The 20,691-nt window shown below is 36.2% G+C and overlaps 1 long non-coding RNA gene across 2 annotated transcripts in view; it reads right to left on the reverse strand.

The window, feature by feature from the left end:
• LOC129690339 (uncharacterized) overlaps positions 1–20,691 on the reverse strand; it is an 84,254-nt gene that overhangs the window by 44,499 nt on the left and 19,064 nt on the right. The gene's annotated exons all lie outside the window — the stretch shown is intronic.

Genomic DNA, 20,691 nt, shown 5'->3' on the forward strand with positions numbered 1-20,691 from the left:
TAAAATTAAAAAAAATATAAAAATATATGCCCAGTGCATATATGACTGGATGTTTTAGTGCATCTCTCCTTTCTCAGATCTGTACTTTCAGCTGCCTTTCCAACAAGACAGAAAACATGTGCTATGCTTCAAGAGGTCAGGATAGTCCTAATACCAGAAAGAAGTTATGCTTACTAGCAATTTGAATTGTGTAAAGTATTACCAGTGACTTTTTTTTTTCTTCAGCAAAACAAGAAGGAACTTGGAAAATCAGGAGACAGGTTGAGAATGTTCGTAAATCAGTTTTCCCGACATATTTGGAAGCCTAAAAGTATTCACACAATCAGTGCTAGGAGAATGGCCAAAGGCTTTGAAAAATGACTGTGGGCAGGTAGGTCACCATTCCCAATAAAGACCCTAACACCTAAAATGGTGTAGGGGCAGCTGACAGGTAACCAATAAGCACAGAGGCAGACATTAGAAATAGTAGGATGAACATTGCCAGACATGAGCAGTCATCAGAAAGTCATGCCCCAGGCCTAGAGTAGCAGGTATTTTCCCACATCCTGGAAAAAAATCAGCTTAGGGAAGAATGCCTAAAAAGCTAAAGATGTAGTTTTCCGTGAATTTGAATGTCTAACGTTGACAGTAAAAATAACTTTTATTCAAAGAGAACAGAGTACTGTTTTATAGGCACCTTGGCTTGCAGGTCATAATTAATATCTGTTTTGCTGTGAAAAACAAAATTATGTGTGAAGTACATCAAAAGGAAAATGAGTGAGTGGCTAATGTGTGACGGAGGAGGCGACATTTGATTCAATGTTTAAAGATAAATAAGAGCAAACATGGCAGCAGGAGGAGCATTTGCAAAGCTGGAGGTAACACTAATGTAATTATTTGGCCTTGGTTTTCTCAGCATTTCATGTGTGTAGTGGAGGAATATAAAAGTTCGTAAGTGACTGCAGATGCAAAGCTGGGAAGCAAATGCCAACGCATCGAAGGCTGAGGTCAATCATGTCCACCTGCCCAGGAGCCAAAAGTATTGGCAAAATATTTCTGAGAATTTCAGGTTTTCTTCCGAAACATTGTGAGATTAAAGTAGTTTTTGCTTTTTTTCCAAATAAAAAAGCTTTATTTGCCTCTTTCAGGTTTTTTGTTTGTTTGTTTGTTTGTTTGTTTGTTTGTTTTTTGTTTTTTGTTTTTTTTGGCGGGGGGAGGTCATAAGAATATAATAGGAAATTTCAAAAGCTACATTATACATAAGATCACACCAGCCTGAATAAGTAAGTAGATGTGTAAATCCCTCATTCTCTTGAGTAACTTTTAAGACACTGACAAAAATGGAAAACAGCACCAGTTGGCTCACCTTTTAATAGTAAAACTGATATCACTTTCCACCATATAGTATTCATATGAACCTTCGATGACAGATATGTTGAATGTTTGCTTTAATTTCTATTTTGTTAGATTCTGTAAGATAAGAGACAATAAACAGACACATCTCCAAGAAAGATCTCAATGAGATATGATGGTGTGACATAGATTGGGAACTAGACAGTGAGAACGCACACTACAGTTTAACAGTGTCTAAATGTATAGGTTCTATGTTAATAAGAGCCTTAAATAAGTCTCATGAAAAAGTAAAGAACATGAGCAATCAATACAGCTCCTAATTGTAACTCACGAAATTTAAAAAGGGCTTTATAGATAACTGAAATAGATTTAAAATGAAGAGGCTGGGGACATAGCTCCTAGCATGCTTGGCTAGCACTTGTGAATCTCTGAGTTTGATTGCAAGTACCACACAAGACTGCATTTTGCACTCACTTGTAATCCTAAGTCTTCAGATGTAGATGCTGGAGAAACGGATGTTCAAAGTCATGTCTAGCAGCATACTGAGCTGGAGGACAAACCAAACTAGAGATCTTCTCTTCATAAGTAAAAATAAAACAAAATGGAACCTGCTTGACATTAGTAACATTAATTTTAAGAACTATAAAGTAATAAAGTATGTAGGAGCATTAGCTGTTTGTTAAAGTATTATTATGTTTTGTTTTACCTGGAGTTAGTTTGGTTTGGGCTTACTGCTAGTAATTTTGTTGAATGAGATGTAAAAATGTGTGCAAGTTGTACTTTATGTGTAAATGTTAGGATGAGTGCCACTAAGCATTCAAATAAGCAAGAAAGCATCTAGCATTGAGTGTCCAAAATGCATGTTTGTCTAGTCAAATTAAGATTAGCAAAAAAATAAATGAGTGAATGAGCAAATGAATAAATTAGTGTAATTATCCTCAAAGACTTTGGGAAATCCAATATAAATACAATTGATGTTTACATATTTGATAGCATTGTAATGTCCATATAAGTATTCAGTCAGCTGAAAATCGTACTATGGATACCACTGTATTTGAAGATCATAGTAACTGCTGATACATTTTATTACATGGGAGACTGGTTACTTTTCTCATGGGTATAGCCAAAATATCTGCTAAGAAGCAGATTAAGGAGGGAAGATGAATGTGGACATCCTGGGCAGTAAGGTGTGGCAGTAGAGTAGTTCTTGGCAGTGGCAGCCAAAGCAAGTGAGGCTGCTTGTTCACATCACTGTGGAACAAGAAGCACAGATGTGGCTGTAGTAGGCCAGACTTTAACCCCCAAGTCCATATGTGGCATAGAGGTACATGTGTTAGGCCCACCTCTTGAAGATTTTACAAACCCCCAAATAGCTCCCTTCTGGACACTAAGTGTTAAAACACATGGACCTGAGGACCAGGGGCTCCATTTTATATTAAAACCTTAATGATGGCCCTAGTCCCTAGCCTCATGGTCATTTCTTAAAGCAAAATTCTCACATCCTTAAATATCAATACAACTTAATATACAAAGTCTCTTCTGATAATCAGATCAATGCCTTACCTGTGATACGCTACAAAATCAAGACAAGCTTACATGTAATGGCGTGAAGCATACATTTTCTTTCTTTGAAGGGAGCAAAGCAGTGAGACCAAATAAAGGAAAAACCAGATATAAAAAATATTTAACCCCAGAGAAGATCAAACTGTGAAACTGTATACCCAGCATCCAGAGCTACTACTGACAGCTGGGCTCTAAAAGCCTTGCATGGCCCTACCTCTCCAATTCAGAGGCTTTCAACACATTTGACCTCTCACTTAGATCAGTTCAATGTGCCATAGGAAACACTGTCTTTTCAAGAAAGGAGGTTGACAAACCTAGACCTGCATGTGCTAAAAAAATCAAACCTAACCTCCACCTTCACAAGTTACAAGTCAGCCCAAATGCATTGAAGACTTAAATATAAGACCCGCAACCATAAAATCTGTAGAGCACCTGTGATGGGCATTTCAAAAACAGTGATCTTAGTGTGAAATACTTTGATAACAGTAAGGAGAGAATAAAATGACACATTTATTTCTGGGTTAACCTAACATTTTCCTATGCCAATTATTATCATTTTGACAGAGTTTCAATTAGAATGAATTTTACAACATATCACAGGGAGAGTTTTTCTTTAGCTGCTGCTCATAAAACACAAAGCAGCATAGAAAATATGGGCTTTCCCTTTTAAAACTTATTTTAATTTCAGCATGTTTCTTATCTGCTTTGTATTTATCTGTATTCTGTGACACACTTCTCTCTGTATAAGAACTAAGTAATAATGCATTTCTAAAGTTCAATATCAGAAAACATAAAAGTTTGCAACAATACCCTAACAATCTCTCAGTTCTTTTAATGTTTGTGAAGGATTCCTTGGTAGACAGGTGACAGTTTTTAGTATTAAAGAAACTTGTAGAATCATCTCAGGAATAGAGACTCCCTGGAGATGAAAAACAGGTATGGGCATGAAAGCCAAGAATACATATTCAATTTAAAGCAAATTAGGTGTATAAAATGCAATGTGATATTATGTTTTTCTAAGGCACATAGGTGGTGGGAGTTTCATTCTTTGTAACTATGAATCACTACTTTTCTTATAAGTATATGATATCACAAACATTGAAGGACACAGAAAACTCTGAGAAATGTTATAAAATTGTGTACTAAGGAGTTGTTACCTGCTTCTTTTTCTGACACACACACACTGACTTTAAACTGTGATTGGCAGGCAGCAAAGCAAAGTGTAAGTTATCAACTACAAATGAATTCCTTTCTTTTCTACCATACTAGAAGTGCTATTTGTAGCGAAGTCCACCTAACATTTTAAACTATCTTACCACTAGACAGAGAAATAGTTAAGTATTTAACTGTAGTGTACAGCTAAATTATTTTAAATGTTTGAATGCAAATATGTATTTGTCACTGCAAATTTGTACTCTTGTATTCATAATCGCTTATATTTTCCTGGGATATTGTTCACCTGATTGGCTTAGTTCAGATTTTGGGGATATATATATGTGTGTGTGTGTGTGTGTGTGTGTGTGTGTGTGTGTGTGTGTGTGTATAAATATAAACACACTAGCTTATTTTTGTATGTGTGGTCTTTTTTCTATGGCCATTACCAAACTCTAATCCAGCTGAGAGAAACAGTTTCTCATCCTTACATGAGTTTCTCTCAAAATAACTAAGTAGAGTTAAGACATACTTCCTTCAAAGTACAATGCACTAATTTTTATGTGATCATAGAATTAACAACTGGATTTGAAAATAAAAACATGTTCCTAGGACCTCGAGTCATCCATGTATATAAATTATAAACTATAAGAAAGCATTGTCACTATGATAGCTAAGCATGTGCTAAAGAGAGGGTTGTAATTTACCTAAAATCAATTTGCACAAAAACAAAAGACAACTAAATCTCACTCCAGGTCTCACTCTATGTCTGGTTTTCTCTCATCTTCCCATATATTTTCCTTGACTTTAAACATTAGATAATATTGGCTTTCTAGATGTTCTGCTTAAGTCTCCTTCTAACACCCTTTCTTAGTTGTTGGCCAAGTTGGTATGTATTAATATTACTATGGCAAAGTCATCAAGAAGAAAATAAATACTCTTCTTTATCTTGAGCAAATCATAGCAATCCCAAATACCTTTAATAGATGAGGATATGAAGACAGCCTTTTAAGCATATTGAAATGGAATGGAGGATCAGCTGGTGTGTAGGACTTCTTTTATATCTTTCAAAAAAGAGGTATCCAATCTACAGACTTGAAAAAATAATAGACTGTTTAAAATAATCAATATGATAGACTTTTTAATTTAAAAATACTATACAACTACAGTGTAATGAACAATACATATTTTAAAAATCTAAAGACTTGGCCGTTAAGTCATTCACTTAACCTAGATGTATAGCTATCACTCACCATTATAATTCATAAATCTTCCCTAAGTGAAGCCTGTAAGACTATGTGACAAAAACATCACAAGAAAAAAGGTAAATGAGACTTTTGTTGTTTAGTAATTAATGGTCACAAAGCGAAAATAAAAGGTTGTCACAGAGATAGAAGAAAGATAATGCCAACATATGATATCATTAAAAAAAATCAGAACTTACACACACAACACAGACAGAAAAGGAAAACAAAAAAGATTTGAATAGGTACTCGATGAAAGACAGAATATAGTGTCTCAGAATACATCGTTCAAGCTTACTGGCACACAGTGACAGGGTGCACCCACTAGTATTTCATCAGAAGGAAGGGCTGGAAATAGCAGATAGCTCTCTGTGTGTTGGCCCCCAGTGAGGCCATAACTGCTGTGTGATGTGCACAGGTCTTTAAAAGTCTTTGGAGGTATGTAGTTGACACCAAATTCCACTGCTGCACATATGCAGTAGACAAGTATCTGTGAGAGTATTTCAAAGAGGTGTGTGGAGAAGACTGGAATGCGGTATTACAGCTGCCATCAAACTACCTAATTTCCCCAAGCTACGCAAATCAATGATTGCGATATCACTATACAAGGTAATAACTTAAAGCATCAAAAAGAAAAATAAAAACCTAAAGTCATAAGCAGTAGTGTGCTTGGATTAGTATTCAGCCAAATTACTGACACAGGAGACCATTCAAACCACAAACTCTGTAACAGAGTACGAAGAGATCAAACTGAACTGTGTTACGTAGGGTTACGTACTGATTTTTTTAAATGTTAGAAAATCCTTACTAACAACTTCTAAATGTAAAAAAATTCTTGTCATGTTGGAGAATATTTAAAAATCCCGGTACTGGCAGACTCAGAAGCAGAGCCAAGAAGGTGCCACTCACCATGGACCCTGTCACCTGATCACTGGTTCAGAGCATTGGAGCCAAGGCCTGTGGTCTTGAGCTTGGAATCTCCATATCTGAAACACTTCCCTACCTTATCTTCACACTGTCCTTCTCTGAAAAAGGGCACCTATCCCACCACTGGGAACTGTGGTAACATAGAGATAAGTTTTGTTGGTTTTGAATCTCAAAGAAATTGCTATTTAAAAATAAAACAAAAGTTACTCTGGAAATCACCTTCAGGGCACTTCAAACCTTTCTTTCAACTGAGAAGAAAAATATTCCTAAAGTAGATTTATTTTTCTTATCCCATTTCAGTGAGATCTTACATAAAATAAACATGGAAAGAAAAAAAAAGTATTAAAAGTTATGTGTCTCTTTTGTTAGATAAAGAAAAAAATATCAAACATCTCTAGGGGCTCTCTTCTCTCTTTCTTGCTTTCTCTGGTTTCTCCTGTCAAATTTTCCTTTAAAAATGTCTTATAAAAGTGAACAGAAACATATATTCTGCTTCTGATTATTGAAAAAAGAAATACCTACATTTTACGTGGTGCTTTGACAATTACAGAGCCCATATGATTTCTTTGATAGTTAAGGCTAGTAAATACATCCTTATCCATACTTAGAGATGAGAAGATTATAATAGTATAGAATTGGACTTAATTTGATTTTAGATAATGTTCAAGTGGCTTAGTAACAAGAAGTTCCACCAATCAAAGGACAACAGACTTTGCTCCTAGAACAAAGCATATACATGTTATCTAGAAGCACTTTATGCTTTGCTCTTCAACGGAAGTAGATGTTTGTACATCTGTTTTCTTATTTTTCATATATCTTTACTTATAAAGCCTTATCTCCTATTTTTCCCTTTTTCCTTAATTTCACACAAAAAATATCTGAAAAAGCAAATTTCAACAAAACATAGATTAAAGCATGTATTTTCTTTTTTTTTTGTAAGTAAAATTATTCTTTTGAAAAAAATTACACTAATGCATGTGATTTTTGTCTTCAAACATAATCAAGGCCTTGCTCATAAAATTAATGATGGGTGAGGTTTATCTAAATCTCACCCTTAATTTTGTAGTTCTTTTAGTAAAATCTTTTGAGTACATCTTTATTTTCCTCTTTCCTTCATGCCCCTCTCCCCTTGTGGTAATAAGATTGAAGTAGATCTCCCACATGCTAGGCAAGCAATTTTTCCCTGGTATGTATCCCTAAACCAGTTCCAAGCCTTCCCTTTGGGGGACTAATGGTCACTAATACTTGGCAGCAGACATGCGAGGCTGAGAGCCTGGCTACTGTTCATTTTGGGTAAGAGTATCCTTGAGTGCTTTTCCTGAAAAGAGAAGCGCTGTTTGTTTTCTTTAATGAAAGACTGTTTTACTAGGTGGATGTGCTATCATTTACTTTCATACATTGTTTCTTCTAATATCTTCTGCTGTATCTTCACCTATAGTAAACAGTTTACAGGCAGTTTTGTAAGGATTTGCTACAATATAGCCATGAAGATTAAGGAAATTGAATACTGTTCATAACCAAAGGGGAAATAAAACCTTATTGGCAACATGTCAAATGTACTGTGGAAATCGGTTTGTTAGCTCCAAAAGAAATGTAGTATGATAGTCATGTGAAATGGAGGTTAGAGTATGTCATTACACTAACAGGATGAGTAACAGAAGTTCTATTATCTTATAACAATAAGAAAATCATCTAAAAATTATATAACATAGCATATAATTTTAAATATTTTTGAAATGACTGCAGTTGAAGTGTTCCATTTATGTTTTCAAAACTATTAAACAATGATGTACACTCTAAGTTTACTGTGGGTAGACAATAAAGCAACTGCCAAACAGTTTTACCTTGTATAATTCTTGCATAATATACAATGAACTTTTATCTACAAAGAACAGGAGTATGAGATCCTGTGGAAAGAGCTGTTTGTCTTAAAATGGTTTTAAAGACTATATTAGGGTCACCTCAGTTACTAAAGAAATTTCTAAAGGCTTCCATGAAGGAACAAGTTTTTGGACATTTCATGACTTTATGCCATTCAAGACCATGCACAAAGCATATATGTCTGTGGTTGCTGCGACATCCACACATAATGTGTGTTTCACTACTAATAATAAAAATGTTCAGTGTTTGGAGAGCAAAGTGAAAATGCAAGTTTATCCACATGTTGAAATTTGCAAGCTTCTCCCTGAATGGAAGGAGAGGACTTAAAACACCACTGACAACATGTCAAGAATGCCAAAAGAAGAAAAAAAATTTAAAAAAGTCATAAAAAGGGATCAAGAGTTCTCCACATCTGTATCAGAAAAAAAACTACAAAAGATAGTAGTATGTAGAAACAGGAGTTCTAATCACCATGTTCCTATTATTTTCCATCATTATTTAAAGCAAATCAAACACTGTACATTTTATGATCTCCATCTTTCAAAGCAGGATGTGGAGTGGGTGATATGTTGGTCATCTCTGCTCTCATAGTATAGGCTTCTGATTGCATTCTGGAATGAAATCAACAGTCTGAGGCAGTGGAAGAGCTGACACTTCCTGATGTTATGACATTTACTAATGGTGTTCCCATAACCCTGAGAGTGCCAGAGCTTTAAGGCACTAGAGAGAATGGCTGCCCCCTTTTCCTGAGTGACTCATTCTTCATTTCATGGAGGGCTCTAGTGAAGCACCCTTCATCACGCTGGTCATGTCTAATTTCTCTACCTAATCACCCACCCCAACACTCTCTGTGCATTACCTGTTTCTTTCTTCTAAGAGCTACTGGCCACCAGGTACTTAATAAAACATTTTGAAGATTTTGTAAGAGTTTTGTCTTCATTGACATAGACTCCATTGTGAGAGCAACTTTAGTTTTTCAAGGTCCTACTTTTAACTCAAGTGGTGGTTGAAATAAAAACCTTGCTAATGCATAAGATGTAAATTGATATGTGTTTGTGAAGTTACTGATGATTTCAACAACAAGTAGACCCATTACATTGGATCAATGAAGTAAGTTTTCACTTTGGAGAAGGAAGGTAAGGACAAGTAACTAGTTAGGGCTCTGTGGGTAAAAAGGGGAACCTAACATTTTAGGGCATGACTGACATACAGGAACTTCTACAATGAGAAAAATTTCTATACCAGTACTGTCCAGTTAGGAAGTCATGAGCCATGTATGGCATTTGTGGATATGAAATTATGGTGCCACAGGTGAAGAGCCAGTTTTCAGTGTTTACTTCCAAGCACATTTCTATTAAAAAAAAAAAAAAAAAAAAAGGAAAAGAAACTTAAATAGTTGCATTTGGCTAGTGACTATTGTTGCAAACTGTCCCAAAGAAATGTGAAACTTACTCTAAATGCAATGGGGGATTTCATAGTAGGAAAATGTGATAACATGAAAAATAATACTGACATTTGTGTTAGAAAAAGCTGACCTAAAGAGAAATTGTAAAGCAAGAGGGAGCTAAGAAAATTGCAAAAATCTGAATGCAATAAACCAGACTTGAATTTAGACAATGTTGACTCGGGTGATGGGAAAGAGTAAGTGAGGACGCATTAAGAACCTGACATGAATCTGCAGGAAGCCCTCAGCTCAGATCTTTTAGCTTTGTTGGCCTCCTCATGGGGCTCCTGTCCCCTCAAAGTCTCTCTATCACCGCCCCTTTCTTCCCCCATAAGACTCCCTGTGCTCTGCCCAAAGTTTGGTTGTTAGTTTCAGCATATGCTTCGCTCCACAGTTGGGTGGACCCTTTCAGAGGACCCTCTATAATAGGCTCCCATCCTGTTTCCTCTCTTCCACGGCTTCTGGTATCTATCCTGTTTACCATTCTGAATGAGATTTAAGCATCCTCCCTAGGCTTCTCCTTAGTGTTTAACTTCTTTAGGTCTGAGATGGCCATAAGCTAATATCCTCTTATACAATCTGGTCTGACTTACCTGAGGGTCTCCTAAAATGGCAATTGCAAAAGTCAGTTTTCTCTTTTGTCCACCATTTAGGTTTTGAACAATAATATCCTGAATATTTTTCATTTCCAGTTCCACCAAAACTCTTTGTACCTGCACATACACAAAAAGGGATTCGAGCCATAACTAGAGTATTTTGAAAACTCTTAACAATATACAATAAAGTGCAATGGTTTGCAATTAAAAAAAAAAAGAACCTGACATGAGGACTAGATAATAATTTTTAAAAAATAAGGCCAATCTGAAAAAAAAAAAAAAAGAACCAGATGTTAACTTAGTGACCAGCTCTTTGATAACTCTCCCAGAGTGGGGGTGAGGAGAGGTGCAGCCTTGCCAAGCCACAAAGGAAGATGATGCAGTCAGCTTTGATTAGATTTGATAAGCTGGGGTCAGATAGAAGTGGAGGAGGACCTCCCATATCAGTGGACTTGGGGAGGGGCACGGGAGGAAAAGAGAGACAGTGGGTGGAACTGGGAGGAGATGGGGGAGGAGCTGCAGAGGGGATAAAAAGTGAATAAATTGTAATAAATAAATAAATAAAATTTAAAACGAAAAAAAGAACCAACTTCAACAGAATTTCAAAATGTTATAAAATAAATATTTTCCATCTCAGTCTTCTAGAAAGACACCTGGACAAGCAAACGTACATGGGAGGGAATACATTTTTATTCTGAGTTCACTTTCAAACAGTGAGCCCCTATGTATTACAACACAGGGGACAGTTCTCTGACACTGGCAACACTTTTTATGTGGTTGGCAGGTTTCAATGAGTCTGGGCATGAATAAACCCAGCTATACCACCAGATAAAAAGCTCATGAACTTCCGCCTTTAAAGATGAGGAAGAAAAATAACTGTCAGAAGTAAAAAAGCCAAAGGGTGATTTAATATTTAACAAACAAAGAAAGTTTGACCTCCCCTTGGAACTATTAAATTCTTAATACAACAAAATTGTGTAATGGGACAGTTAGGATGTAAAGTAAATAGAACTCATTGGCAGAGGAAAGCTTTTTATTTTTTCCATTGGTACTTTGAAGAGAGAGGTAATATATATTGTGTTCAGGCTTTACGATAAACATATTAAAACCAAGCATGCAGATACAGATCCCAAAAGAGAGCTTACGAGGCCTATGCTTTGTATAATAGTCTCTGTACTTCGAACAGTTAAACTGTGTTTGGATCTCTGCTAATGGTTACCAAGGAGAGTCAAGATAAATTGAAAACCATGATGTAAAAAAAAAAAAGAAGTTCTTTGGGGATTGTCTTTGGTGTATATAAATAATACATTCTACTACAATCATTCCTCTCATCTCCCTCTTCCCTTCCTCCCATCCAAAGGAACCCCTTCCTCCCAACCAGTGTCCATTGTACTTCAAGTCTTTTTCACTTGTGTGTTTCATTTCTGTTTTTGCCTTGTTACCCACTGGATTTGAACAAGGAAATTCTTTTAGTATGGTGGTTACATGAGAATATTCTCCACAGGACATTGATCTCCAGTTGGTGGCGTTGTTAGGGGAAAATTAATTGTTGCATCCTTGCTAGCAGAAGTATATCACTGGGTGTAGGCATTCACTGCTGGGTTAGCATTCTCTGCTTCTTGTTTCAGGGTCAGGGTCAGACCTCAACAACCTGCTCCTGCCACCATGATCGTGGTGTGTTGTTATGACTCCCCACCTTGGTGAACTCTTAACCTCTGGCATAAGCCCAACAGACATTTTCTCCCACATGATCAAAGCGTTTTATCGCAGCAACAGAAAGTAGCTGATACACTTGGGCTTTAGTGTGAAACTATCCGCTGGCACATGCAAAGCTCATCAGTGGCTACATCACTGGAGACTGTGACTTCTACTTTTGCGGCAGTCCTCAACTATTCTTAGTTATCTGGGGTAGGGCGTGGCAGTGCTTCCTAAGCTTCTTTCTCATCTACAGTTGAATGTTTATTGACTAGTCTTGTGCAGGCCCTTGGGGTAAGCATAGCTGTTGTGGGCTCTTGAGTGCAGTGGCCAGATAAGCTTCAAAGGCAGCACAGAGAGTTTGACTTTTAAAGGACTTCCGACCATCCAGTAGAATGATACAGATTTATTTGGATTTTAATCTCTAGCAACTAAGAAATTATTTATGAGTTATTTTTTTATTTTTTGTGTATTATTTTTTATTGTTTGTTATTATTAGTTACATTTTATTAACTCTGTATCCCAGCTGTATCCCGCTCCCTTATTCCCTCCCAATCCCACCCTCCCTCCCTCAGTTTCTCCCTGCCCCTTTCCACGGATTGGGGAGGACCTCCTCCTTTTTCATCTGACCCTGTTTTATCAGGTATCTTCAGGGCTGGCTTCGAAGTCCTCCTCTGTGGCCTAGCAGAACTGCTCCTCCCTTGGGGGGTGGGGAGTCAAAGAGCCTGTCATTGAGTTCCTGTCAGAGATAGTCCCTGTTCCCCTTACTATGGGAGACCAATTGGTTATTGAGCTACCACGAGTTTCGTCCGAGTAAAGGTTCTAGATTATATCCATACATGATCTTTGGTTTGAAAGTAACTGTGGTCTATGATTTCAAATACAGGAATGACTAGCAGTCTTCAAATGGAAAATAATTTTAATAAAAGAAACCAAGGGTAGAGGCTCAGGTGAAAGATGACTTATTAATCAATGGTTAATATCAGTCAGACATGTTGATTTTTTTAAAATACAAAATTTTTACTATTATATTAATTATGATATGGAATTAAAATTTATAAAGAAATATTTAAGGACTGATTTTTAAATTAATTTTATTTGGTAGAAACACTTTATTGTAATTAACTCATAAATAAAATCAGTGTAGAGCAAAATTAAAGTTACCAAACAAACAATGGGATATTCCCAAACTATGAATCTTAGTGTATTTCTACATAGTTAGAATGACTTTTCTGAAGGCATGGAGCTTTCTTTCAAGTTTTACACTTTTGCTATCTATTACATTTTATGCACTTATCTATCACAATCAAAGAAAAAAAAATCTATGACAGAGTTGAAACTAGGAAAACAACAATAAACAACAACAAAAGAGTTTCCTATGCTCCTTCATTAGTCATCTGTCCTTTTCCGTATTCTGTCCTTTCTCATAAAATAATATGACCTTTCCCATGGTAACCTTTCTAACTGATACACTATGCCCCCACATATATTTACACACACATTCACACACACTCACATATATATTCTGAGGGTAGGATCCTACAATACCATGAGGGAGAGAATATGTGGGCTTTGTTCTTCCTCTTTCTTTCTTTCTTTCTTTCTTTCTTTCTTTCTTTCTTTCTTTCTTTCTTTCATTCAAGTTGGGTGAATTAATTTCCAAGACCATCTAAAAATCAACTCAACAAATTATCTGTAAACCTATCTTTCTGTTTTACTCTTTTTAAAATTTATTTATTTTTATTAATTACAGTTTATTCACTCCACTCTGTATCCCCCATAAGGCCCTCCCTCCTCCGCTTCCAGTCCCATCCCTCCTCCCCCTTCTTCACGCATGCCCCTCCCCAAGTCCACTGATAGGGGAGGTCCTCCTCTCCTTCCTTCTGATCTTAGTCTATCAGATCACATCAGGAGTGGCTGCATTGTCATCTTCTGTGGCCTGGTGAGGCTGCTCTCCCTTCCCTGTTCTGTTTTACTCTTAAATGTGTTTGGTTTTTTGATTGGTTGGTTGGTTGGTTGTTTGGTTTGCTTTATGTGAGACAAGGTCTCACCATGTAGTTCTGGCTGGCCTAAAACTTGACTTGAACACCAGGCTGGCCTTTAACTTACACAGATCTGCCTGCCTCTAATTCCAGGATACTGGAGTTATAGGTGTATGCCACCACTCCCTGTAAGCATATACTAAAAGGTATTAGGCATTGGAAAATCTCAGACTTTGTGCATATTTATACAACTTATTATATTAGTGTAAACACTGGATTTTTAAACATTTTTTTCCCAAACTCTGTATATCTTCTTTGAGATAAGTCCATTTCTTTCTTCGTTTTTGTTCAGTTGGTTTCTTTGTGTGTTTATTTGTACTTCCCAATGCAGAACCTCAGAGATTCACATGCATTCTGTCATGAGCCTACAGTTAGTAGACACGTCTGGAACACTGAGTCAGCTTTGAAAGATTAGCTTCTGAGAGAGAAGGTTGTAACTTGCACATTACTAACCATATAAATTGATCTGCAGTGTTTTGAAGTAATAAAATTTGTGTGCTTTCAAACTGAATTAACCAGACATAAATATACACTAATAAATTTTCAGAAAAGGCAACCCTGGTAAATAACACTGAAGACAAATGGTAAGTGAAACTCCCTAATTTAATCTTTATTCATGCCAGTGGTTTCTTCAGTCCACTCATATAATATTTATGGTAAGTAATAAGCAAGGAAGGAACAAAATCTCTGAGACAAAGCTTCCAAATGTGTCAAATGCCTGAGGTGATTCACCCAAAGAGAGAAAGGTTTTGTCTGGGTTCACAGTTTTAAATGTGTCAGCCCATGGTTACATGTTTTCATCACTTTAAAGGAGAGAATCACGGTGAAGTATAAATTGTGAAGCAACACTACCCACCTCACAAAGAGCAAAGAACAGGAGTGCAAGGGAATCATGCCCTCCAGTTGCCTTCCAAGGCACACCACCTGGCTTCCTTGGCTTCCCCTCATGAGCTTTTCCATGTGCAAAGATTCAGCTACTTCCTTGTTTCATGTAGGCTGTTTGACAAGCCATCAACATATGGCATTTAGAGGACATGTATGACCTCACCAGAAGTCTGGTCTCAGCAAGCTGCTTTCAAAATACTCTCTGTAGCCCATCTCCATAGTCTTCAAATGGAGAAAAATGAAATATATTCAATTAATACCTAAGACAAGAAGAATGACTTTGAGAAGTTTAAAAAGGTAAATAATTCTATTTGAATCTGGATTAGAAAAGAAATGTTCACAGGGAGAAATCCAGATGCAGCTTAAATTAGAGCAGGGCTCCTTCATTTATTTTTAAAGTGATGATATCATTTATAATAAGTGAATCTGTCAATCTAAAACTTGAAATTACATTTTAAGGAAACACATCAAAGAAAAGTGGAATGGAATGAGACTCAAGTTTATATTTTGGCTCTTACTTCCTAGCTTGTTCTTGACTATGCTATTTAAAGTCTTGCAGTCTCAAATCTTTGTTAATAAAATTGTCACAGTTATATATGTTTATTATAGTATATATTATTTAAATCATATATTTCATTGGACAATTTGCTGTTATTCAAAGTATTGTATATAAAGCAATTAAATAATAAATTTTCCTTGAAGACAAGATATTTTAGTACCATGATTCACTATGACCATCAAAGAAGTCTTCAGGGGAGATCCTTTATTTCAAATTCTTTTCACATAAAATCAGCTTGAAAGCTAAGCTATTATATCCATATTTACCTGATAGGCCAGTACCTCAACACAGACCAGCTAAGAAGATGGAAATGAGCAAAGTAATACCCACAAATGAACCTAGAGGTCACCTGCAAGAACTCTGTGGCTTACTGTAAGTGACAGAACAGTTCCCAATGAAGAAGACTAGATTACAAACCATATACAATAGCGTTCTCTTCCCAAAAGAACATGACACCAATGAAGTCTAAGCTAGTAACCTAACAGAAGGATTAGAAAAAAAAATCAGTGGGAAAGAAAGATTATTTTAAAGTACCAGAAGCACTAGAAAATCCCCCCCAAACAAAAAGGGAGTGGTTTCACTAAAGCACAGTACAAAAATAAAGCTTGAGGCTGGAGAGATGGTTCAGCAGTTAAAAGTACTTGCTGCTCTTACAGAGGCCCAGGGTCAATTTCTATCATCCACATAGTAGCTCACTACTGTATACAACTCTACTCCCAAGAGATCCAATATCCCCTCCTGATCCCTAGCACTAATTATACATGTGGTACACAGACATACATTACAGGCAATACATTCATAAACATAAAATTAAATCAGTCTGTGAAAAGAGACCGAGATCATCACTACAGAAGAGGAAATGTTCTCCATATATGCAATCAAAAATAGATCCCTAATTATACAAACATAAAATAAACAGCAAATTTAAAAATGAAAATAATTAGTTGAACTGGTAGTATATAAAAAGATAAATATAATAAAAGTATAAAAGTAAGTTATAGAGTTCTTTAGGAAAATAGCTCAGTGTATTAGAAGTTGGAAGGCCCTGTCTCTTTTCCTTAGAACTAAAAATGGAAAAGAAAACTTTAAAAGAAAATTAATGATGGGTTAGGGGTGGAAGAGAAAAAAAGGGAAAGTAAAGGAAGGGGAGTGGAGGGTAGGAAAGAGGAAGGAAGGGGAGGGGAGAGGAAGGCAAAGGGAGGTGAGAGGAGATGAAGTTAGGCAAGGGGAAGTGGTAAGGGAAAGAAAAGTGAAGGTAAAAGAAACAGAAAAGGGAGAGAAAATGAAAGGAAAGGGAGAGAAAGAACAATCACAAATTTAGGTGATATTTAGTAAGATTTAAATAAAAATGAGCACAAGGTGTGAAAGGTACACCTATGAGATCAGCAGAAACCTGGAGTTGCAGCTGAGAGCTTGACTTGTGAGCATCAGAGAGCAAGGGAGTTCTCAGATGTTGCTAATGTGATGAGTATTATGCCTATGCTTAGGAAACTATTTCTTTTTTCTTCTTTCCTTCCTTCCTTCCTTCCTTCCTTCCTTCCTTCCTTCCTTCCTTCCTTCTTCCCCTCCCCCAAGACAGGGTTTCTCTGTGTAGTCTTGGCTGTCCTGGACTCACTTTGTAGAACTGAATGGACTTAAACTCACAGTGATCTGCCTGCCTCTGCTTTCCTGAGTGCTGGGGTTACAGGAGTGCCACTGTGCCAGGCTGGAAAACTATTTCTTACTGTCTATCAAATTTATATCCCAAACAAAAGCTCATGGTTATGGCAAGATACCCACATAAAATCATTATGGCATATGGACATGTTAGCCTCTAACAGAATCTAATAGGAATAAACAACTAAAGTAATTAATTGTATCTTATTTTGTCCTGTTTAGCTGTCATCTTTCAGAGGCCTGATCCTTTCTGAAGAGGAAATGGAGGGGGAGTAGATCTGGGAAAAAAGGGGTGGTGAAGGGCTAGGAGGAGTGCAGGGAAAGGAAACTAGTTGGGATGTATTGTATGAGAGAAAAATCTATTTTCAAGTTAAAAGAAGACAGAAAATGTCAGTCTATATTGTCATTATTTTTTATATATGGAATGTGAGAAGTTTAGGGATTCAGAGTTGAATATGGTTTCTGACAAGATAAGTTGTAGGTTCAGAGTTTTTCTTTTTTTTTCATATTAAATACCAGTTTGTAATACAGGACTAGAATTCATAAAAGATGTCCGAACCAAATCTATGTAAGCAATGAAATTAGCGTAGCTATGCTGAACAAAAAATTCCTCGTAGTGTTTAGACAAGATAGAAATCTATGTCAGGCTAATGAAGAAAACCTGTAGTCAAGTGGGTTCATATAAGCTCTGCCATACCACTTAGGACCTGTCCAGCCATCCTCTTTGTCACTGGGATGTGGCACTCTTTCAACAAGAGGAAAATGTAAAATGTGTCATGAAAAAAAACTGCACAGTGGAAAAATTCAGGAACAAAGAAATCACAGTCCTTAAGTTTTAAAGAGAATTCAACCAACCTCTAATATAATCTGTTTACCTCTCTTTGACAAAGATTTAGTTGTATCCCATCAAATAACAAATGAGCCTTGGAAATGTAGTCCTTTTTTTCTTTGTGGTAACATGCAAAGCTAAAAACAACTTCCTGTTCTTTGATCAAAAATACAGAGACCGAAATAAAACATGTACTTGAGAGTTAGAAGTTAAGTCACTGGCATGCAATTGCATTTTAAAGCATGGCTACAAATGAACCAGAACAGGTGTTTTGGTTTTGAACTGGAATTTTGGACTGACCAGTATACGCAGATGGGGGACCTTCAAGGAGCTTGAGTGAAAGATGAGAAGGGAGAGCAGCTTAGATGCTTCAGGATTGTGGGAGACGAGGGTGAACTCACGGAGTAGTAAAAGATGGAGAGTATGTTGAAGCATATAACCAATTAATATTTATTAAGGCACCTTGGCATTTCTGGTAGGGCAAGACTTATGCAAATGTGAAAATCTTAAGGGAAGCCAAGTGGAGCACAAGAAATCAAATGAGCTGCACACCAGCGTGGAATTACAGGTTCTATAGTTTGGCAAATTCAAAGTGCTCTCCAGAAAATCTAACTAATGAATATTTTTTTGTTGTTTTCTATACAATAATTATTTAAACTATTTTTACTCCAGAGTCTCAATATGATGTGACTAGGTGGAACTGGACGTCATAAGCAATGGTAGCTGCTGTTTATTAGTTTTCTCCCACAAGAGGACTGGTCAACATTTGGCGTCACAACATTGCTGTTATTTAATTCTGCCTTGCTGCTCCCTGAAAGTTCAATCTAATTTAGAGGATTCAAAGGAGAAAGATTCATCCCTTTAAAAAGTAATTAAATGCAAGACATTTCTTATTCACTGACTTATAAGTGGAGATTTGAGTTTCAGAAAAATACTGAGCTGAGGTCGGTAGCACTCATGCCAGGAAACACCACCATTACCCCTCTGAGGTCTGTCAAACCAGCTTTGTCCCAGGTAGAAGGGAAACGGTAATCCACTGGCAGCCTGCATTCTGAGTTCTTCAGTGCTGTCAACATCCACATTCTCTTAGAGGAATACATTTTTATTGTAAACTATTTGCTTTAATTTTGTAACAAAAAGAGATTGATATGAACCCAGGCTGGAATATGAATTTAACAGCTTCAAAAACATTAATTATGCATAAGCATATAGTATAGAAATTTTTTTGGTTAGCCAGTTTGGAGGAAAAAAAAAAAAAAAACCCTCAACCAAAGAGAAATGTAAATGAGAGAAACTTTCTGATTAGATTAGCTAAAGGCAAGCTCCCTCACATTCCACACAAATAAGAATTCTTCTGAGGATACAAATAGGCTAATTAAATAGGTAACACTGTGCTTCTTAATTACTCTCATCTCTACCCCCCCAAAAAAAACCATTATTTGAAATTTAACAACGTTTCTTTAGAAAATAAAACACATACTTCCAACTTTATGTGATTAAATTAAGATCGAAGCATAAAATTTATAGGTAAATTTGTATATGATAATTTCAAATAGTGTGTAAACAGATGTGAGAACAATTTAAATATGATTCTTCAAAGATTTGGAAAGATGAAAAGCTCATTCATTGTACTGTAATTCAATAAATGATATAGCATTCTTCATTGTAGAGTGACTGGGGCCAAGAAGATGACTAAGTAGGTAAAAGTGCTTGCTGCTCAAGACTGATAACCTGAGTTCATTCTCTAGAGTCCCTGGAAGAAGAGATCCAATCCCCATCTTATAACTCCACATTACACCATGGCATATGAGCATGTGCCTGCACACACACACACACACACACACACACACAGAGAGAGAGAGAGAGAGAGAGAGAGAGAGAGAGAGAGAGAGAAAAGCTGACAAAATGGAAACCAAAACATATAAGCAAAAGACTAATAAGACAAAAAATAAAGGAAGAAAGAAAGAAAGAAAAAGAAAGAGAAGACTCCCATGCGTCAAAAAATCTATACAAATACCATTGAGTTAATTTTGTGTTGGAAAATTACTACTGGGGGTGGGGCTTACCATGAAGTGTGATAAAAAAAGAACATATCTAATACCAAATAATCATCCATGAAGACATACATATGAGTAGCATTACACAGTTTGAGCAGGATACACACACACAGGCATACATAAATGTACACACACATATAAACACACACATTTAATACAATTAATGAAAAGAGAGACCATGAATTTGCAAAAGAGCAAAGAAGAGTATATGGAAGGGTTTAGAGAAATGAAAGAGAAATTATGTAATTATATTATGATCTCAGAAATTAAAACAAAGACAAAGTGTAAACGGTAATGATACATTTAGCACAATCAAAGAGGAAAGGAATTAAGGAAATCTTTCTTTACATTTAAATTGTAAAAATAAGTTAGGACTTCCTAATGTACTGAAATCATTACCATCAATGTATGTCCTTACTAAGTATACATAAAGGTCAGTGTGTTGAAATAATTCTGAAATATATGAAAATGTTTGTACCCTATGGAAAAAGAGTAACCAACAAAATGTATATTCTTCTTCTTCAGTCTTACAGCACAATCATGACATCACCAATGTAGCATGCACATGAGCTCCGTGTACTTTTATGTCTTCCAGGTCCTGACTAAGATCCATTTTTCTGCCGTTAGTTTATATGCAGCTATAAACCAGGGATACATATATTACTTTAGATGTGTGGTATTCATACTGACACTAGAAACATTTTATTATTCCAGGGAGAGCCTTTCAGTTTTTAAGACAGGATCTTAGCATGGCATAGAAATTTGGAACTTTCTTGTTTAGGGTATTCCTTTATTAACCAAAAAAAAAAAAAAAGATTATCTGTAAGCA

The sequence above is a fragment of the Psammomys obesus genome, unplaced genomic scaffold, assembly GCF_907164565.1.
Source record: "Psammomys obesus unplaced genomic scaffold, mPsaObe1.curated_primary_1811, whole genome shotgun sequence".
NCBI lineage: Eukaryota > Metazoa > Chordata > Mammalia > Rodentia > Muridae > Psammomys > Psammomys obesus.